Raw genomic sequence first — 5,323 nt, 5'->3', positions numbered from 1 at the left:
TAGTTTTTCTTAAATTTTTTTTTCGGTTATAATCTTTAAACCTTCCATTATTAAAAAAAATTTTTAATTAATTAATAATCGATCGATAATTGATTTTTATCATTTAAATAATAATTTACATCAATCTTCGTTACGTCGAAATTAATTGCTTTTTTTTTTTAAATTATTAATAACGAAATACAAATAATATTACGCAAAAGTATTAAAATCCGATTTTAAATTTTTGACGGACGCCATTTTGAATTTGACATAAGTGACGATTTAAAAAGTTCACCAGCCTCTTTTATTTACTTTTTTTTTTTTTTTAATGTTGTTTACCTTATCGGAAATATTTATTTATGCATTTTTTTTAAAAATTTACACTTAAACGTGTCTTCGTAATTTATTAATGACAAATAATAATAATAATAATAATAATAATAATAATAAAATTTTATATAAAAAAAAATGTCCGAAAATATTTTAGGATTAAAATTTTTTTTTTTTTTTTTCGTTCGATGTTGAAACTTCCTTTAAATTCCAGATTTTCCAGTTATTATTATTATTTTATGCTAGTAATAATTGAATATAAAAAAAAAAAAACGTTGCAATGAATTAATTTTATATCTTTTTTCGGCATCAAATACTTAAATTACAGCGACGACGGTATTAAAAAAAAAAAACATGTCGGATTCGTTTTAGCTAAAAATAAATTTTTTATAATATTAATTATAATCGCGTGAATGACTAAATATTAATGAAAATTTTATTAAAAATAAAAATGATGCGTATCAATAACAATTTTACGTAATTATTATTAAAAAAAAAAAACAATAAACCGACCAAAAAAAAAAAATTGATGAATTTTAACATAATTTTAACATGTAACGAATTATTTAACTTATTACAAGACCACCCGTAATTAAATTTAATATTTCTTCTTTCTCTCTCTCTCTCTTAACATCTCTATCTCTATCCATCTCTCTTTTAACATTTAAGAAAAACACACACACAAAATCTATTTTTTTTTTTTTTTTACTGGAAGAAACCGGGAAAAAAACAAAAAAATATTTTTTTCGTGCAATTATTTTATAAAAAAAAAAAAAAAAGAATAAAATAATTTTAATTGGAGTTATGAAAGGTTACAATTTTTTTTTATTTTTACATAACTGTGTTGAGGGTCAAAACTGTATTAATTATTATTATTATTACTATTTTAAATTCCGTATTAGATAAAAAAAAAATTATATTCAAATAATTATGAACGCTATCATATCATTTCCACGTTCATGACTCTATGAAATTTTTTTTTTTTTTAATAAAAATTTTACTCGGATTTAAAAGAGTCAAGGTAAACCGAAGGATATCACCTATTATTATTATTATTATTATTGTTGTTGAAAAAAACAATTATCTCGTGAAATTATTATTATTATTATTATTTTCTTTTGTAACGGACTGAAAATTTAAAAAAAAAAAAAAAGAAACTTTTACATCATAGATGTTGATTCTTAATTCGCGATTACCTTTCCGAAAAAAACTTATGTATATTATTATTATTAAATTGAATAAAAACGAAAGGTTTATAAATTGCACACATGAGACAAGTTTATTGCAAAAAAAAATTATAATTTCAATTATCATTTATTATGAGACGCCGACATTAAAATTAATTTTTTACGATTTCGTGTCGGCACCTCGATAGTAAAAAAATTTAATTTTAATTTGGTATTTTTATTCGTTTTATTTCTTTTCCTTATTTTTAGAGGAGGGGGAAAGGCGGGAGGAGGGAGGAGGGGAGGAGACATCGTTTACGTCATAAATAATATTAACGTAAATTCTTTAAAACTAGAAGAAGAAGAAGAAGAAAAAAAAACAAAGGATAAATGATTTTAAATAATAATTATGGTATATTTGTTTTAAATGATGGTTTTTATTTTTTTTTCGAAGTTGGCAACTAACAATTAAAATTTTTTTTTTTTTTATTGGTAATAAATTTTTTTTAATAATCGTTATTAACTATTTATACAAATAAAAAAAAAAAATAAATTACGTAATTGTTTTTTTTGTTTTTGTAAACATACGTAAGGAGAATAATTAAAACCGAAATTCGGAAACTATAATAACGTTGCAGCCCCCTCCTCCACAAACAAAAACGAGTGAAATGTTTTTTTTTTTTTTTGGGGGGGGGGTTTTAATCATTTTATAAACACTAAAACACTAAATCAATCCAAATCGTCTTTTCTAAACTAAAAAAAAAATTTAATAATGTTAAAAACCGCTTCTTTTTTTCATTCTAAGGTTTTTAAGGTTTCTAAGGTTCAGAGTTTTTAGTTATGGGGTCACCAAATTATGGTTTATCAAAAATGTTTTTTAGTATAAAAGAAAACCCGCATGAATCAAAAAAAAAGAATTATTATTATTATTTTTTCCTTGTTATCACTACGCTACCTTTAATCCAATATGAAATTCCCTTTAGAAAAAAAAGTTACGAGCATACGTGTGAAACTAAAAAGGTGCGTGTGTGCGTGTGCGTGTGCACGTGAGGGTATTTTTTGTATTTTCAAAGTTATTATATTATATAGAAAAAAAAAATTCCATTTATATTTACTTTTCTAAAAAAAAAAAAAAAGATTTTTTAAGGGGTGTATTCTCTCTTATGTCAGTTTACTACCGTTCAAAAATCATCCCTTATTTGGAAACCCTGTTATTTATTTTTTCTTTAGGGGTTACTTTCGTTTCCCTTATAATATAAAAAAAATTTTTTTTCTAATTTTTTTTTTTTAGATAAATTCTTTATTGGTTTTTCCTTTTAATTTCATCCCCCCTTCTAACGTACACGTTTCGCTTCTTTTTTTTTTTTTGTTTTATCGATTTTTGAAAAATTTTTCGAACCCCTTTTCGTATCTTCTTCTCTTTCTTCTTTCGTATGGAATTTTTTATAAAACATAATCGTGTTTACTTTGTTGTTCTTGTTTCTTTACATTAGTTAAATTTTAAAACATAAAAGTATAAAAATTATATTTAGTAATAAATCATCATTAAAGTGGTAAACGTCTGTCAATGTCGAATACTTGTAAATAAAAAAAAAAAAAATTTTTTACAATATGTGGTGACTATTAACCTTACCTGTGTGAGAAAAAACTCAAAAAGGGGCTTGGCTTGGTTCTCTTTAATTGTTTACCTAATAATAATAATAATAATAATAAATAAATAAATAAATATTTCGGATTAGGGATATTTATTTAAAAAAATACGAATATTTATTTTTATTGAATTTCTGTCTTTCTTTCTCTTTAACTTTATTAATAATTTATAAATTAATAAAATTTTATGAAAAACATTCAACCGGATGTTTTATCACGTGTATTTAATTGATTACAACGTGAATAATTTGCAAAAAATAATAATGGCGGAAAGGGGGCGGGGGAAAGGGGAGAAGAAGGGAATTTGTCCGGTTCGCCTATTTCTTTTGGCGAATTAATTATAATATACAAATTACAACCGTTTAAAATTATTATCATTATTATTATCGATGCGTCATCGATTGATAATTGATTTAATAACACAATCATTATTAAACAAAACTCGCGAATAATTTTTTGAAAATGATTATAAAGTGACAATTTAAAAAAAAAATTAATTCGTTGTTTTTTTTTACCGCCATGTTTAAAAAATTCGCGGTTAATAACATCAAACATAAAAAAAAAGACGTCGCCTCATTTCATAAAAAAAAAAACATTTTAAAAAATGGCAAATTCCCACAGACAACAACAATTTGTGTGTAATTGACCACGCGTTAATAAAAACCCATTGTACCATCAATAAATTGATGATTATTTTATAATAATAATAATAATAACTTGGAGGAGGTTTTCATCTTCATATTTGGGTTATGACCTCTTCGAATACAAAAAAAAATTATAAGGTGTTTGACGCTTTCGGTCGGTTATTAATGTTAGCAAAAATAATATAAAAATAATGATGTCGTAATACATATGTATTTTTTTGCTACCAGTAAGATTTTCGTATCTATTCGTGTATGCCTATCATATTTTTTTTTTGATTAACCATTAAAAATTTTAATATTAAAAAAAAAACAATTCAATGATGGTAAAGGTCGAATGGGGGACGGGGGAGAGGGGGAAATAATAAAGTTGGTAATTGCGTTTCGTTTTTTTTAAATAAAAAAATAATAATACATAAATAAATAAATTTTCAAATCCGGTTTTTATGAAAAACATTTTATTAAAGTAATATTTAAATAAAAAATTTTCGCATAACAACAAGAAAAACTTTCTTCGGGGCATTCAATAATAATAATAATAATAAAAACTGACACATCTTCGTCGGTGTTGTTGTTTTTTTTGCTGACTTTAAGTGAAAATTTTTTTTTTTTTTATGTTAAGATTTAAATTATGATGAGTTTTTTTTTTTCTTTACGTCTTAATAAAAATTTATACATTAAAACAAACAAACAAACAAACAAGCAAACAAGCAAGCGAGCAAATCGTTACTTTTTATGCGAATATTATTATTATTTTTTTTTTGCAAACGATTTTTTAATGAAACCGATACGTAAATAATTAACGTGTTTTTTTCTTTCGATATATTTCGAGGTATTTCGATTAATCGAAATTTTTTTTTTTTACTTTTATTTATGTATCTCCTTAATTTGAATCGTCTAATAAAATTACTACAACCTCATTCATGTTTTTACGTTTTATTTAAGGAAAATTTTTTTTTTTTTGTTTCAAAAAACGTTTTTGTTTCAAAACTTTTTTTTTTACATTTACCAACGGCTTTCGCGTTAACCGAAACAATTTCATTTAAAAATATATATAATTTACATCGAGAATAAAATCACATTTAAAAACATTCATTCATAGTTCAAAAAAAAAATTCTTGTACACGCCGAATTTATTTTTTATTTTCGTACACGCGAGAGACGAAGCCAAAATATATAAAACAATTTCAAAACAAACTCCAAACAAACAACAACAAAAACAAATTTTTACTTTTTTCGGAGTTATCGTGTAATTAGAATTATATAGCAAAAAAAAATTTGCAAGGACAAAAGTCATATTAAATTTCAATTTAACAAATATTATTAATTTTCTTACAGTGAATTGACAAAAAATTTTTAGATTTATCATACCGCCCCATAAATGTTCTTAATTATTATTATTATTATTAAGGGTTCAATTCTATTTATTAACTTGTTTAATTAAGATTAATCATTAAATAAGTTTTTTTTCTATTATTGATTTTTCTAGTGTTTTTAAGGGACGGTGAACTTTACCATTACAGCACACGATTTTGCGCTATATAGTAATTACTAAAT

The sequence above is a fragment of the Pediculus humanus genome, genomic scaffold, assembly GCF_000006295.1.
Source record: "Pediculus humanus corporis 1103172108190 genomic scaffold, whole genome shotgun sequence".
In the NCBI taxonomy this organism is placed as follows: Eukaryota; Metazoa; Arthropoda; class Insecta; order Psocodea; family Pediculidae; genus Pediculus; species Pediculus humanus.
Note: the sequence above shows the minus strand (reverse complement) of the source record.